The sequence below is a fragment of the Engystomops pustulosus genome, chromosome 8 (genome assembly GCF_040894005.1).
Source record: "Engystomops pustulosus chromosome 8, aEngPut4.maternal, whole genome shotgun sequence".
In the NCBI taxonomy this organism is placed as follows: domain Eukaryota; kingdom Metazoa; phylum Chordata; class Amphibia; order Anura; family Leptodactylidae; genus Engystomops; species Engystomops pustulosus.
The window spans coordinates 9,876,385-9,892,308 of record NC_092418.1 but is presented as its reverse complement, the minus strand read 5'-3'; the positions used below and the strand labels follow the sequence as shown (position 1 = coordinate 9,892,308).

The 15,924-nt window shown below is 48.8% G+C and overlaps 1 protein-coding gene across 2 annotated transcripts in view; it reads left to right on the top strand.

Moving 5' to 3' along the window:
* The first annotated feature begins 4,042 nt into the window (after window positions 1-4,042).
* The window catches only part of LOC140074614 (uncharacterized), a 43,799-nt gene continuing 31,917 nt past the window's right edge, over window positions 4,043-15,924 (top strand). The window contains exon 1 of one of the 2 annotated variants that reach the window (XM_072119638.1): window positions 4,043-4,253. The gene's annotated coding sequence lies outside the window, so the exon portion shown is untranslated. The remainder of the gene's footprint in view (window positions 4,254-15,924) is intronic. The other variant, XM_072119639.1, reaches the window with a different exon arrangement.

Sequence of the window (15,924 nt, the reverse complement as noted above, 5' to 3'; positions counted from 1 at the left end):
CACATCCTCTATATACTACAGCACACAGGAGACACATCCTCTATATACTACAGCACACAGGAGACACATCCTCTATATACTACAGCACACAGGAGACACATCCTCTATATACTACACCACACAGGAGACACCTCATCTATATACTACACCACACAGGAGACACATCCTCTATATACTACACCACACAGGAGACACATCCTCTATATACTACACCACACAGGAGACACCTCCTCTATATACTACACCACACAGGAGACACCTCCTCTATATACTACACCACACAGGAGACACCTCCTCTATATACTACACCACACAGGAGACACATCCTCTATATACTACACCACACAGGAGACACCTCCTCTATATACTACACCACACAGGAGACACCTCCTCTATATACTACACCACACAGGAGACACCTCCTCTATATACTACACCACACAGGAGACACATCCTCTATATACTACACCACACAGGAGACACATCCTCTATATACTACACCACACAGGAGACACATCCTCTATATACTACACCACACTGGAGACGCATCCTCTATATACTACACCACACTGGAGACGCATCCTCTATATACTACACACCGGAGACACATGCTCTCTATACTACACCACACAGGAGACACATCCTCTATATACTACACCACACAGGAGACACATCCTCTATATACTACACCACACAGGAGACACATCCTCTATATACTACACCACACAGGAGACACATCCTCTATATACTACACCACACAGGGGACACATCCTCTATATACTACACCACACAGGAGACACATCCTCTATATACTACACCACACAGGAGACACTTCCTCTATATACTACACCACACAGGAGACACATCCTCTATATACTACACCACACAGGAGACACATCCTCTATATACTACACAACACAGGAGGCACATCCTCTATATACTACACCACACAGGAGACACATCCTCTATATACTACACCACACAGGAGACACATCCTCTATATACTACACCACACAGGAGACACATCCTCTATATACTACACCACACAGGAGACACATCCTCTATATACTACACCACACAGGAGACACATCCTCTATATACTACACCACACAGGAGACACATCCTCTATATACTACACCACACAGGAGACACATCCTCTATATACTACTCTGGCCTGCACATAAATATATATATTTTTTATTTATGTTTAACAAAACAATAAAGTTACATACAGTAATTTGTGTTGCAACCTAACAACATACTTGATTGCATAGTGAATGCAATAGTCAATGGACATTTATTTCGAACATTACAACTGAGTTGACCAATTAGTCGTATTAATGTTCAGCTAAATTTGGGTTATCTGGAATGGGTCCGTCCAGTTATCTATGTTCTGTATGATTAAAGTTAACGGAACTTAGCAGACTAAAAGGGGAAAAAAAATGGATCCATTTCTAACTACGCATTAGAGACTCTAGCACGAAAGCATTATATACTGCTATCTGAATGATGTGCATGGCCAGCTTCTTGTACCACACTCTCAATTATCGCATGTCGTTGTATGGCTGACCCAGTACCCAAATAACAGCAACATTTACATTGTAGAAAGCCGTTACCATTTTTGGGGAGGGTGTGGGCATCCTGACTATTGGAAAGGTAAGACAACTTACCATAGCTCCCAACTGTCCCAGATTTTCCAGGACAGTCCAGTTTTTTTTACCTCTGTCCCACCATCATGGGCAGTTGGGAGATTGTCCCGGATATTCCCTCCAGGTCCCGCACTGGCTGGAGTTGTCCCGGCTCTGTGTCCCGCCTAGTAAAGCCCAAAATACTGAATGACTTCTACAGACATCGGGCAGGGAATCCTTTTGAGAGATGTGTGGGGTTAGCGCAGAGCAGGGTCCACATCATCAGAGAGACATCACCATGTGTCCATATATGGTTTCTTCACCTCTCAGGGCTTCCCCAGACACAAGGTCTCTATTTAATTCAATTAAGTACATTTTTGCCCAGCCTGGGATTTAAACCCACAACTTCCAGACTCCAGCTGCTATAGAGAGACAGAGCCTCTATCCACTAGGCCAGTGATGGCGAACCTTTTAGAGGCCGAGTGCCCAAAATGCAACCCAAACCCTTCTGACTTGAAGCGAAGTGCCACCACAAAAATGTAACTAGAATAACAAGGTTTTAATTAAGAAAACATAGCTCAAACGTTACAATCTTTTGTATTACAATAAAAACACTATCAACAGCGTACCGCTTTGTAGTATAAAATGCATACAGCGTGTCGCCATGTAGTATAAAATGCATACAGCGTGTCGCCATGTAGTATAAAATGCATACAGCGTGTCGCCATGTAGTATAAAATGCATACAGCGTGTCGCCATGTAGTATAAAATGCATACAGCTTGTCGCCATGTGGTATAAAATGCATACAGCGTGTCGCCATGTAGTATAAAATGCATATAGCTTATCACCATGTAGTATAAAATACATACAGAATATATATATATATATATATATATATATATATATAATGTGTGTGTATATATATGTATATGTATACACATATAAACACATACATATACACATCACATACATATACACATCACATACATATACACATCACATATATACATATACACCCACATATGCACATCACATACATATACACATACATATACACATTACATACACATAGACATAACATACACACACACACATTACATACATATATACATTACATACATATACATATACACATTACATACATATACACAGATAAACTTACTTTATTTTCTTTTATTCTACAGGTTGGGGAGCTGAGCGGAGGAGAGGGGGGCTACGGAGCGGAGGAGAGGGGGGCTACGGAGCGGAGGAGAGGGGGGCTACGGAGCGGAGGAGAGGGGGGCTACGGAGCGGAGGAGAGGGGGGCTACAGAGCGGAGGAGAGGGGGGAGCGGAGCGGAGGAGAGGAGAGGGGGGCTACGGAGCGGAGGAGAGGGGGGCTACGGAGCGGAACGGGACAGAGTAAGCAGAGCAGTGCGGAGCGGACCAGGACAGAGCAGAGCGGACAGGGAGGGAGCAGAGCAGTGCGAAGCAGACCGGGCGGGAGCAGAGCGGAGCGGGAAAGAGGATTTGCAGGCGGGCGCACGTAGTACGGGCGGGGATTTCCGGCGCAGCATAGGCGGACTGGCGGGAGGCAGCATGGACGGCGGGCGCAGGTGCGCCCCTGGTTCTATGTGAGCGGAAATTCAGTCAGCGCTCCCTGTCAGTCAGCAATAAATACTGCGCATGCGCGAAAACTCTGCAGTTCTGTCTATGGAGCGGCGTGTAGTTCCGCCGCTCACATAGACAAACTTTTACGGGCAGCGGGCAGAGGTTTACCGGCGACGGTACGCGTGCCAACAGAAACGGCTTCGCGTGCCGTCTGTGGCACGCGTGCCATAGGTTCGCCATCGCTGCACTAGGCTATGGGCTTAGTGGTTGTCTATAGGAGGATTTACTAAGAGCTTTACTGTTACACAGGCTCCATGCACTGGTGTATAGAGAGGAATTTTCTCAGAGATTATTATTGTAATTGTTAAGACAATTATTATTATTATTATGGAGACGATAATAATAATAATTATAATTTAATTTTGTTATTATTTTTGCCATGGAGACAATTATTATCATTAATAATAATCGTCTCCATAATAATAATAAAAATAATAATTGTCTCAATAATTACAATAATAATCTTTGAGAAAATGTATCTGTATATGCCAGTGCATGGAGCCTGTGTCACCGTGAATCTCTTGGTTACATTTAATCCTCACATTAACAACCACTAAGCCCATAGCGTAGTGCATAGAGGCTATGGCAGGTGGATTGTGGAAGTTGTGGGTTCAAATCCGAGCCTGGTCATAAATTTATTTCATTTTATTATAATTGAGACAATGATTTTTTATTATGATATTATGGTAAATATATGGGGCGTGACCCGGGCATGATTAAGGCCCCTCCTCTGCAGTGTCCAAACCTCCAATCAGCTCCCTCCTGCTTTGCCCGCCAAAAAGCCCACTGACCTCTCTCTCCCTCCCCGTCCTAAGCCCTATCGTTACCCCTGAAGGGGTTCAAAGATCACTGCAATCCATAAAGAGTTAATGTTTACATGTAGAGCCTCCGCCTATATACCGCTTCTCCACCAGGAAGTGAAAGTCACATTAGAAGAAAGCGAAACTAAGTTCTGGTGGTCGTAACAATCAGCAGGTAAGAAGTTTCTATTGTCTTAGGCACATTGTGAGCTCTGGGCCCCTGAGGGTGTAATATTCACACACACAAGTTTTTATATGTAGTTTGTGTCCTTTTACTGTCGCTCTTATGATCCTGATTATGATTGCTTACAAAATCAAGTAAACTCTTTGATCATCATTGACGTAAAGCTACAGGGCTCTGTATAAGGACTTGCCAGATATCCAAATGACTTTAATAACTGCTGTAGGGTAAGGCCGCCGTCACATGATCCGCTAGCGTTACGCTAAAATAAAAAACAGGATTGTAATGAAAAACTGAACAGAAGCTTCTCTAACTGATATGTTCTCATCCATTATGATCCAGACCTGCGTTAATGCTTGCGTTTTCTAAGGACGCAGTCACATGTCGCGTTTAACGCATGCGTAAAACAATGCATCTAACAGTTGCGTTTTGTAAATGCAAGTGTTAACAGCTGTTTAATTAGGCAAACTGTTGCAAATTATTTTGAAACATAAGCGTTAAATGCCACGTGTGACTGCACCCTGTGGGTGATGCCACACGTCACATTTTTTTGGATCGTTTTAAAGCATACATTTTCAGTCCGGAGTGCAACTCTGGTGTATAATACAGGATGTAACTCAGGATCAGTACAGGATAAGTAATGTCATGTATGTACACAGTGACTGCACCAGCAGCAGAATAGTGAGTGCAGCTCTGGGGTATAATACAGGATGTAACTCAGGATCAGTACAGGATAAGTAATGTCATGTATGTACACAGTGACTGCACCAGCAGCAGAGTAGTGAGTGCAGCTCTGGGGTATAATACAGGATGTAACTCAGGATCAGTACAGCATAAGTAATGTCATGTATGTACACAGTGACTGCACCAGCAGCAGAATAGTGAGTGCAGCTCTGGAGTATAATACAGGATGTAACTCAGGACCAGTACAGGATAAGTAATGCCATGTATGTACACAGTGACTGCACCAGCAGCAGAATAGTGAGTGCAGCTCTGGAGTATAATACAGGATGTAACTCAGGATCAGTACAGGATAAGTAATGTCATGTATGTACACAGTGACTGCACCAGCAGCAGATAGTGAGTGCATCTCTGGGGTGTAATACAGGATGTAACTCAGGATCAGTACAGGATAAGTAATGTCGTGTATGTACACAGTGACTGCACCAGCAGCAGAATAGTGAGTGCAGCTCTGGAGTATAATACAGGATGTAACTCAGGACCAGTACAGGATAAGTAATGTCATGTATGTACACAGTGACTGCACCAGCAGCAGAATAGTGAGTGCAGCTCTGGGGTATAATACAGGATGTAACTCAGGATCAGTACAGGATAAGTAATGTCATGTATGTACACAGTGACTGCACCAGCAGCAGAGTAGTGAGTGCAGCTCTGGGGTATAATACAGGATGTAACTCAGGATCAGTACAGCATAAGTAATGTCATGTATGTACACAGTGACTGCACCAGCAGCAGAATAGTGAGTGCAGCTCTGGAGTATAATACAGGATGTAACTCAGGACCAGTACAGGATAAGTAATGCCATGTATGTACACAGTGACTGCACCAGCAGCAGAATAGTGAGTGCAGCTCTGGAGTATAATACAGGATGTAACTCAGGATCAGTACAGGATAAGTAATGTCATGTATGTACACAGTGACTGCACCAGCAGCAGATAGTGAGTGCATCTCTGGGGTGTAATACAGGATGTAACTCAGGATCAGTACAGGATAAGTAATGTCGTGTATGTACACAGTGACTGCACCAGCAGCAGAATAGTGAGTGCAGCTCTGGAGTATAATACAGGATGTAACTCAGGACCAGTACAGGATAAGTAATGTCATGTATGTACACAGTGACTGCACCAGCAGCAGAATAGTGAGTGCAGCTCTGGGGTATAATACAGGATATAACTCAGGATCAGTACAGGATAAGTAATGTCATGTATGTACACAGTGACTGCACCAGCAGCAGAATAGTGAGTGCAGCTCTGGAGTATAATACAGGATGTAACTCAGGATCAGTACAGGATAAGTAATGTCATGTATGTACACATTGACTGCACCAGCAGCAGAATAGTGAGTGCAGCTCTGGGGTATAATACAGGATGTAACTCAGGATCAGTACAGGATAAGTAATGTCATGTATGTACACAGTGACAGCACCAGCAGCAGAGTAGTGAGTGCAGCTCTGGGGTATAATACAGGATGTAACTCAGGATCAGTACAGCATAAGTAATGTCATGTATGTACACAGTGACTGCACCAGCAGCAGAATAGTGAGTGCAACTCTGGTGTATAATACAGGATGTAACTCAGGATCAGTACAGGATAAGTAATGTCATGTATGTACACAGTGACTGCACCAGCAGCAGAATAGTGAGTGCAGCTCTGGGGTATAATACAGGATGTAACTCAGGATCAGTACAGGATAAGTAATGTCATGTATGTACACAGTGACTGCACCAGCAGCAGAGTAGTGAGTGCAGCTCTGGGGTATAATACAGGATGTAACTCAGGATCAGTACAGCATAAGTAATGTCATGTATGTACACAGTGACTGCACCAGCAGCAGAATAGTGAGTGCAGCTCTGGAGTATAATACAGGATGTAACTCAGGACCAGTACAGGATAAGTAATGCCATGTATGTACACAGTGACTGCACCAGCAGCAGAATAGTGAGTGCAGCTCTGGAGTATAATACAGGATGTAACTCAGGATCAGTACAGGATAAGTAATGTCATGTATGTACACAGTGACTGCACCAGCAGCAGAGTAGTGAGTGCAGCTCTGGGGTATAATACAGGATGTAACTCAGGATCAGTACAGCATAAGTAATGTCATGTATGTACACAGTGACTGCACCAGCAGCAGAATAGTGAGTGCAGCTCTGGAGTATAATACAGGATGTAACTCAGGACCAGTACAGGATAAGTAATGCCATGTATGTACACAGTGACTGCACCAGCAGCAGAATAGTGAGTGCAGCTCTGGAGTATAATACAGGATGTAACTCAGGACCAGTACAGGATAAGTAATGCCATGTATGTACACAGTGACTGCACCAGCAGCAGAATAGTGAGTGCAGCTCTGGGGTATAATACAGGATGTAACTCAGGATCAGTACAGGATAAGTAATGTCATGTATGTACACAGTGACTGCACCAGCAGCAGAGTAGTGAGTGCAGCTCTGGGGTATAATACAGGATGTAACTCAGGATCAGTACAGGATAAGTAATGTCATGTATGTACACAGTGACTGCACCAGCGGCAGAATAGTGAGAGCAGCTCTGGAGGCGGTTACCTCGTTAGAGGAGGGTGTGGCTGTGTGTGAAGCTGCTCTGTGCTTGTGCTCCTGAGCTCCTGGAGGATCCATCTACCTACCCAGGGCCTGCTCTCTCCTCTCCCAGGGAGGGAGTTGGGTTCCTGGGGATGAGCGAGGGAGCCGACTCCCAGGCTCCTGCTTCCCGGTCTAGGCCGGCGGGAGGCAGGAGAGGACAGCAACCGGCCAGCGCGATGGAGGACTCAGGGGTGAGACGGTCCACCAGGAGTCGCAGCAGTGTGACTCCCACCCCCCCTGAGTCTAATGTGAAGCAACACCCTAAGAACCTGGATGTGGGTGCGGGTGAGAGCGGTCCTTCCGGGGCTGGAGCCATGAAGCGGAGTGCTCACAGAGGTAAGGCTGACCATGCGGGGGGAGGCTGGGCGGTGCAGGGGCCCCGGGAGTCTTTGTCCACCTATGCCTCCCGGGTCCAGAGCCACCTCTGTGAGTACGAAGAGGCGACAAAGACCATCAGGAGGCTCCGGGAGGAGCTGCGATGTGCCCGCGCCAGGGCGAACACAGCGCAAAAAAAACGGAAAACAGAAATTTATTGTGAAATTAACAAACTTAAAGCTGACATTGATAAGCTGATGAAGAGAAAGAACTTTATTTGTAATAACAGCGGTCCATTTAAAGAAAAACTTTTAAATGATGAGAGATTTTCAGAAATGGCTGATACCAGAGAGCAAAGGCTGAAGGGGTTGCAGCCTGCAAGCCAGGTGGAGGAGGAGGATGATGATGATGATAACGAGCAGCAGTTCCCACCTGGCGGCCTGCAGGAAGATCAGCAGGCCTCGTGCAGTGCGCCCCCTGCAGGACAGCCAGCAGTAACACCTCGCTCGGGGGAGGACAGTGACACCGGCAGCCAGGGAGGGGCGCTCATGGCGGAGATCCGGCTGCTTGAGTCCCCAGTGCGCATGGAGAACTTTTCTTTTGGTGACGAACTCCCAGAGGAAGCCACTGGGGGGAGCAGCCGGAGGAAGAGTAAGAAGACCAGGCCCAAGCAGCAAGAAGAGGTACGTTTCATCTTTACCCCCCTCCCTGTAAACCCCCCCGGGCAAAGCGCAGGGTCAGCTCACTGTGCAAGCCCTGCTACCCAAACCCCCCCGAGTTCTGCAGTGGACCCGGTGCAAAGGTGCAGGGAGATTACAGGTGTGACATCTGATGTGGCGATGGGCTCCGTCTCTGTTTGTGGTAACAGTGGGGGAGCAGAGGAGGCATCGGCCGCAAGGCCGGACAGTCAGGGCGGCTCGGCAGTGGCGATAACATCAAAATCCAGTGCTGCGGTGCGTCCCCCGCTGGGAGGGGGGGATAGCCCGGCACTGGTGGCAGCTTCCGGTGCCTCGGCGCCTCTTCATGCTGTTGCCGCTGATCACTTGGTTATGGGGCGGCGGCAGTGTGGAGGGGTCGCTGAGGCTGAGGGCTCCGGACCTCCCAGACAAAAAGTGTTATTCTGTGTTGGTGTTGGGGATAATGTGAATTCTACGGAAATTGGAGATCAGCGGCGCCTCACACCGGCTAAAGAACAGCGGCGAATGTTACCAAGCCCTAGGAGAAGTAAAATAACATCTGCTACCGATGATGCGGAGGGCACAGGTGTGACAAGAGTTGTGGTCCCCTCTGGGCGATGCTCTGCGGGGGGATCCCCGTCCCTTGTGCCTGAAGATGCGGAGGTGGTCATGTCCCCTGATGTTGTTGCTGGTCCAGCCAGAGTGAGTGGAGTCAGTAATGTTGTGGTGGATAATGTGAATGGTGTGAGTGGTGGAGAACCGTTACCAGTTATGGGGGTGAGTGATGGAGTGACTGGGGGTGTGAGTGGTGGAGAATCTTTTCCAGCTTTGGGGGTGGGTGATGGAGTGACTGGGGGTGTGAGTGGCGCGGCTGAGTGTAACATGCAGGTGGGTAGTGTTAATGTGATGGGTGCAGGGGTTGGTCCGGTTGCTCCCCCAGTGGCGGCCCCCGTTAAGAGCTATGCCAGTGTCGCTGCTGGGGGAAGTAGGGGTCCATCATCCTCGTCTCTGGGCTCTGGGGACGGCTTTTTGCAACGGCGCCTCCTGCAGGCCTTACAGAAGGGAGAAAGGACGATCAATGTAGCGGGGCAGGAGGTTGATTTGTCGTTTTGGATAGAGAGGCACGGCCTGTCTGCCTTCCGAGAGCAAAGAGGCAGGGAGACACCATGGTCGCTCCCGACAACCGGGCCGGGTGCTAACCGTAGGAATGTGGTCCGTCTTCGGTGGCGTGGCAGTGATGTGTGTCCCCCTCGGGCACGGGTAGTTGAGCTGCTGCTGAAGATGGACTTCAAGGCGGCTGACATCTTTGCCTTGATCCATCCCTATGGTACATCTGAGTTTGATGTCAGCTTTGTTCGGCCGGAGGGGCTTGAGCTCTTCTGGTCCAACTATGAGCTGAGATACAACGAGCCCGAGTGGCGGGACTTTGCTGTGCAAGCAGTGTCCCGCCAGAGCGAACTCAAGAAAGTGACTGTTCTTACCCGTAACGAATCACTATCTTGCTTTGACATCATGACCTGGATGAATCGTTATGGAGAGGTACTGGGAGTACCCGAGAAAAATCGAGACGAGTTTGGTATCTGGTCAGGGGCCTGGACCTTCATGGTAAAGTTGAGGCGTTCAGGTAACTCAGTCGCCCACATCCCTTCATCAGCCTTCCTGGGGAGGGATCGGATCCTGATCTTCTACCGGGGGCAGCCTAAGCTGTGTCACAGGTGCGGTGACCCCACACATTTCAGCGCAAACTGCACCGTGCAGAAGTGTGCGTTGTGTGGGGGTGTCGGCCATCTCGCTGCATCCTGTACAGGGCAGATTAGGTGTAACCTGTGTGGTGATCTCGGTCACCCGTACAGTCGTTGTCCTCTTTCCTTCGCTAATGCGGGCTCAGCCTCAGCGGATGAAAGCCATGAGGCTGAATCTGCTGGGGAGGGGACTAGCAGAGGCGGAGGAATGGAGGGGCCAGGGAAGAAAGACAGGAAAAAGACGCCTGCCCAGCTAAGGCGTCTAGAGAAGCGTCAACAGGAGAGAGAGCGGGGGGAGTCTCGGGCTGCTGGGACAACCTCTGGCGCTGTCCTGGAGACCACACCTGTCGCTGAGGCCCCAGGGGATGATGTACTGGATGAGGAGGTCAGGAGGATCGAGAGAGAGGAAGGTGCCACGTCCTCAGACTCCTCCCATTATGAGAGTATGGACGAGGATAATAGGGCGTGGCTAGAGGAAAAGCGTAAGCGTGGCGCCAAAAAGAAGAAAAAGGGTAAAAAGAAGGGAGGTGTAAGATCTTCTCCCTCCCTGACTAAGGTACCCAAGGAAGGTGCAACCGACCCCCCGCTGGTCGAACTTTCAAATCGATTCCTGGCCCTGGATGGAGCCTCTCCTGCCGATGGAGGGGCTGAGGGTGAAGGGCCAGAGGTGGCGGAGCCTGCAGGGGGTGCCGAGTCTCTCCCTGGGGAGTCAGGGTCCTCAGGAGGGGAGACTGGCCCAGAGTCTGGAGACGAGGATGAGGGGGCAGGTCCTGGATCTGCCCCTGAAGCATCAGAGGTGCGGGAGATGGACACCACAATATGTCTAAAAAGGGGGTGTTCATTTCCCGAGGGTGGTGGTAAGATGGGTAAAAAGAAAGCCGTCTAACTCAATCACTCATGATGGCGGCACCCACTCCGTTGACGCTGGCGTCCATTAATGTCGCCAGCATTAAGTCTGATGCGGCTAGATTTGCGGCCTTTGATTTTCTTGGCCGTGTTGAAGCCGACATTTTATTTTTGCAGGAGACCAGGCTGCCAGATTTGGCGGCCGTGTTTAAAGCTAAGAGGGAATGGAGACACGGGCCTTCCTATTGGTCTCTTGCGGCCGAGCCGTATAGCGGAGTGGCGGTCCTTTTTACCGCACCGGTAGAATGCCGACGAGTTATTGAGTTAGAAATGGGGAGGTGCCTGATCCTGGATGTCCTCATGAAGGGACAAGAACTTCGCCTAATTAACATCTATGGTCCCCAGTCCAAGTGGGACAGGAAGTGTCTCTTTATGAGGATCAAGCCCTACCTTTTTACAAGTCGGCAGGTGGTCTTTGGAGGGGACTTCAATGCTGTCACGAGGTCCCAGGATAGGGGAGGTTCCAGAGACAAGCTGACTTATGATAGCGTCGCTCTTAATAGCATAGCTAGTGAGGCTCGCCTGGTGGATGTCCACATCCGGCACACCCCAGGCCACGCGGGGTTCACCTATTATAGGGGTAGCTGCAGGTCTAGAATAGACAGGTTTTATTTAAAGGAGGAAGCCATTTCTTCAGCAGTGTCCGTTGTTGAGGTGGAGTTCTCCGACCACTGTTTAATTTTGTTTTCTCTGAATGTTACAGAGACCCCCCGGATGGGAAGAGGCTACTGGAAGCTCAATTCGTCTCTCCTGGAGGAAGCGGAGATCAGACAATCCTTTGAGGACTTTCTTCAGAGCCAGGTACCATTGCTGGGCCTTTGTAGCAGTAAGTCAGAGTGGTGGGAGATGCTCAAGAAAAGGGTGGCGAGATTCTTCCGCCAGCTCTCGAGCCTCAGGAGCCTGGACAGGTACCGCCTGTATCAGGGCCTGAGGAGGAAACTCGAGCATCTCGTCTCGACTGGGGGTAGTCGTGAGGACATCTCCAGAGTGAAATCCTTGCTGAAGAGGTGTCAGTACGATAGACACGCATCTTTGGTTTTTGAGAGGGATTACGGGAAATACCGCTCGCCCGACCCTTACAGAAACTGCAAGATGTCAGTGAATGGTAAAGTTGTCACGGGACTGGTTGACAGTACGGGATCCCTGAAAAGGTCCAGATCAGGGATTCTGGAGATCGTCAGATCCTTCTACTCGCACCTCTTGGGCAGGAAGGATCTAGATCGGGATGTGATGTTGGATTTCCTGGCTGAAACTGTCCCTGAGCCAGGAGTAGACCCCTCTCTTGATGTTTTGACAGAGATGATCAGTGAAGAGGAAGTCAGCCGGGGGATTGAAGGGCTCGCCCTCAAGAAATCGCCAGGTCCGGATGGCTTAACATCTGAGTTTTATAAGACCTTTAAGGACGCCTTGGTTCCCCTCTTGACTGAGGTATTCAATGAGTGTCTTTCCTCGGGCGCTCTGCCGAAGTCAATGAGGAGGTCTGCCCTGATCATCCTGTCAAAAGGTAAGGACCGATCTCGTATTGAGAACTGGCGTCCCATAGCGCTTCTCAATACGGACAGAAAGGTTTTGGCAAAGGTGCTGTTTAATCGGCTGGTGCAGTTTGCGCCCCGGCTCCTTTCGGGGACCCAGCACTGCTCTGTTCCAGGCCGCAGTACATTTAGTGCTGTGCTTTGTGTCCGGGAGGCAGTGGAGCAGGGCCGGGCTGGTAACTGGAAGGGGTACTTGCTGTCCTTGGATCAGGCAAAAGCGTTTGATCGGGTTAACCACGAGTACCTCTGGTCTGTCCTTCTGAGGTATGGCCTGCCTGGGGAGTTTGTCAATTGGCTGAAAGTTTTGTACGCAGGGGCAGAGAGTTTCCCGCTTGTGAACGGTTGGATTGGCCGCTCTTTTGAGGTCGGGTCTGGTGTTCGCCAGGGTTGTCCTCTGAGCCCACTTTTATACGTGTTCGCGATTGACCCATTCCTTAGGAGGGTTGATCGTGGGCCGTTGGTGGGAGTCGGGATGGATCGGGCAGCACCGGAAGCCACTCTAAGGGTGGTAGCGTATGCCGATGATGTCACCGTTTTCGTGTCCTCGGGAGGGGAGGCGCAATGGGTGATGTCAGAGGTTGACCGCTACTCAGAGGTTTCTGGGTCCAAGATCAACCGGGATAAGTGTGAGAGTCTCTGGCTGGGAGAGGGGGATCCAGGCTTTGATCTCCCGGACACTCTTCCAGGGCCCCAGGACTCTGCCAAAGTTCTCGGCATCGAATTCGGCCAGGGGGATTACCCCATGCAAAACTGGGACGGCAGGCTTAAGATCGCCGCTCAGAAGGTGGACCAGTGGAAGGGTTGGTCTTTGACCCTCAGAGAAAGGGTTAATCTGATCAAAACTTACCTGCTCCCGTTACTGATTTATCTGGGCAGTGTGTGCATGTTGCCAGAACCCCTCTGGACTCGGGTCTACAGTCTGTTCTTCCAGCTGTTATGGGGGAATAGGCTGAACCTTATCAAGAGGGAGGTTACTTACCGCACGAGGAGACAAGGAGGGTTGTGTATGGTCAACCCTGTGGTGTTCCTAGTGAATACCTTTCTTAAGATCAATGTAGCAAACCTCTGGAAAGAGAGGGCTCCTCCGTGGGTATACTCCTGCAGGGGATGGTTTCGGCCTTTCTTCCAGGAATGGGAGACAGGAGGGCAAGTGAAGGATCTTCGCACACCGCATGGGCATCTTCCGGCTTACGCTACCCCGGTTCTGAAGGTGATTCGCCGGTGGGGTCTGGGAATGTGGGAGATCAGGACCATGTCGAGGAAAATCCTTGACAAAAGGGTTCTGTTGACCCATTTCCAGAAGCCCCTGGCCCTCAGGGATTGCCCAAGTCGGGATCTGGGGGTGGGTTTGAGTTTATTGAATTCCATCAGGATCCCCTTGAAGTTTTGGGACTTGACTTGGCGCTGCTTCCATGGAAAGCTGTGTGTGAGGGACAATCTGAAGTGTAGGAGCTCTGAGGAAAGGGGTTGTCCCCGGGAGGAGTGCGGTGGCCTGCTGGAGAGCATGGACCACTTCCTGCTTCAGTGCCCCTTTAACACAGAGGTGTACAACCGGGTGGGCGCTTCCATCCATTGGCCCGGGTTGGCCGGTCTCTCCTATGCGGAGTGGGCCTATGGAGCACTCAGAGGCCTGGGTGGCCGGGACCGATGCACGTTATTCCTAGTCAGTCTAGTGGTCAGGTACCACACGTGGAACGCACGGTGCTTAGTTTCGACGCAGCGTAAAATCCTCCCGGTGGATGAGGTGGTTAGGAACATTCTGGGTGACCTGGTGAAGGTGCGCTCTCTGGAGTATGAGAGGCTGGGCACGGGGAGGGCCTCTCTCCTTTGGAGGGGGTTCTCCTTTAGTGTCCCTTAGTCTGTCATCTCCTCTCCTGGTGTTGGGCTGATGCTGCACAGTAGATTTTTGTTTTGTATCTGGGCATGTAGTGATGTTGGGCTTGCAGGCGCCGAACCTGGGCTTTATGTGGTTTGGATTGATGTTGTTTAGACTTTATTTGTATTCTGTTTTCTTTATGTTATGTTGTAATTACTGTATATATTGTATATATTGTATATAGTGGGGTTTGGGGCATAGCGTTAGGTTGGGAGGGGGGTGATGGTGGTGGGACTTATGAACTGACCTGGGCACTGGTCTGGACTACTTAACGCAAACTTTGGACGTTAGACCAGTGTCTGGGGGGAAGGGGAGGGTGCGGGTGAGGGATTTAGTTTAGTGTAGTGTTATGTGTATTCTGTGTTTGTTATTATATATATTTAAAAAAAAAAAAAAAAAAAAAAAAAAAAAAAAAAATAATAAATGGGTGTGGGGTGGTTTGTTATTAGAGGGTGCGGGGTGGGTTTATGTATATTTATGGTCATTTATGTTTATTTGTGGGTGTGGCTTGTGTTTTGTTATTGGTTTGGTTTAGGATGTAATAATCGGTTGGGTGGGGGTTGTGGTATTTGGTGTTTATTCATTTTGGTGTATTGTAAGTTATTATTTTTGCTAGGTATGAATGGGGCTGGACCAGCAGGTAAGATATTGTATATATTTTGTATATATTGTATATTATGTTTGGTTTGTGTTATGTTTTTTACTTTTATATAAAATAAAAGATTTACAGGATGTAACTCAGGATCAGTACAGGATAAGTAATGTCATGTATGTACACAGTGACTGCACCAGCAGCAGATAGTGAGTGCATCTCTGGGGTGTAATACAGGATGTAACTCAGGATCAGTACAGGATAAGTAATGTCGTGTATGTACACAGTGACTGCACCAGCAGCAGAATAGTGAGTGCAGCTCTGGAGTATAATACAGGATGTAACTCAGGACCAGTACAGGATAAGTAATGTCATGTATGTACACAGTGACTGCACCAGCAGCAGAATAGTGAGTGCAGCTCTGGGGTATAATACAGGATGTAACTCAGGATCAGTACAGGATAAGTAATGTCATGTATGTACACAGTGACTGCACCAGCAGCAGAGTAGTGAGTGCAGCTCTGGGGTATAATACAGGATGTAACTCAGGATCAGTACAGCATAAGTAATGTCATGTATGTACACAGTGACTGCACCAGCAGCAGAATAGTGAGTGCAGCTCTGGAGTATAATACAGGATGTAACTCAGGACCAGTACAGGATAAGTAATGCCATGTATGTACA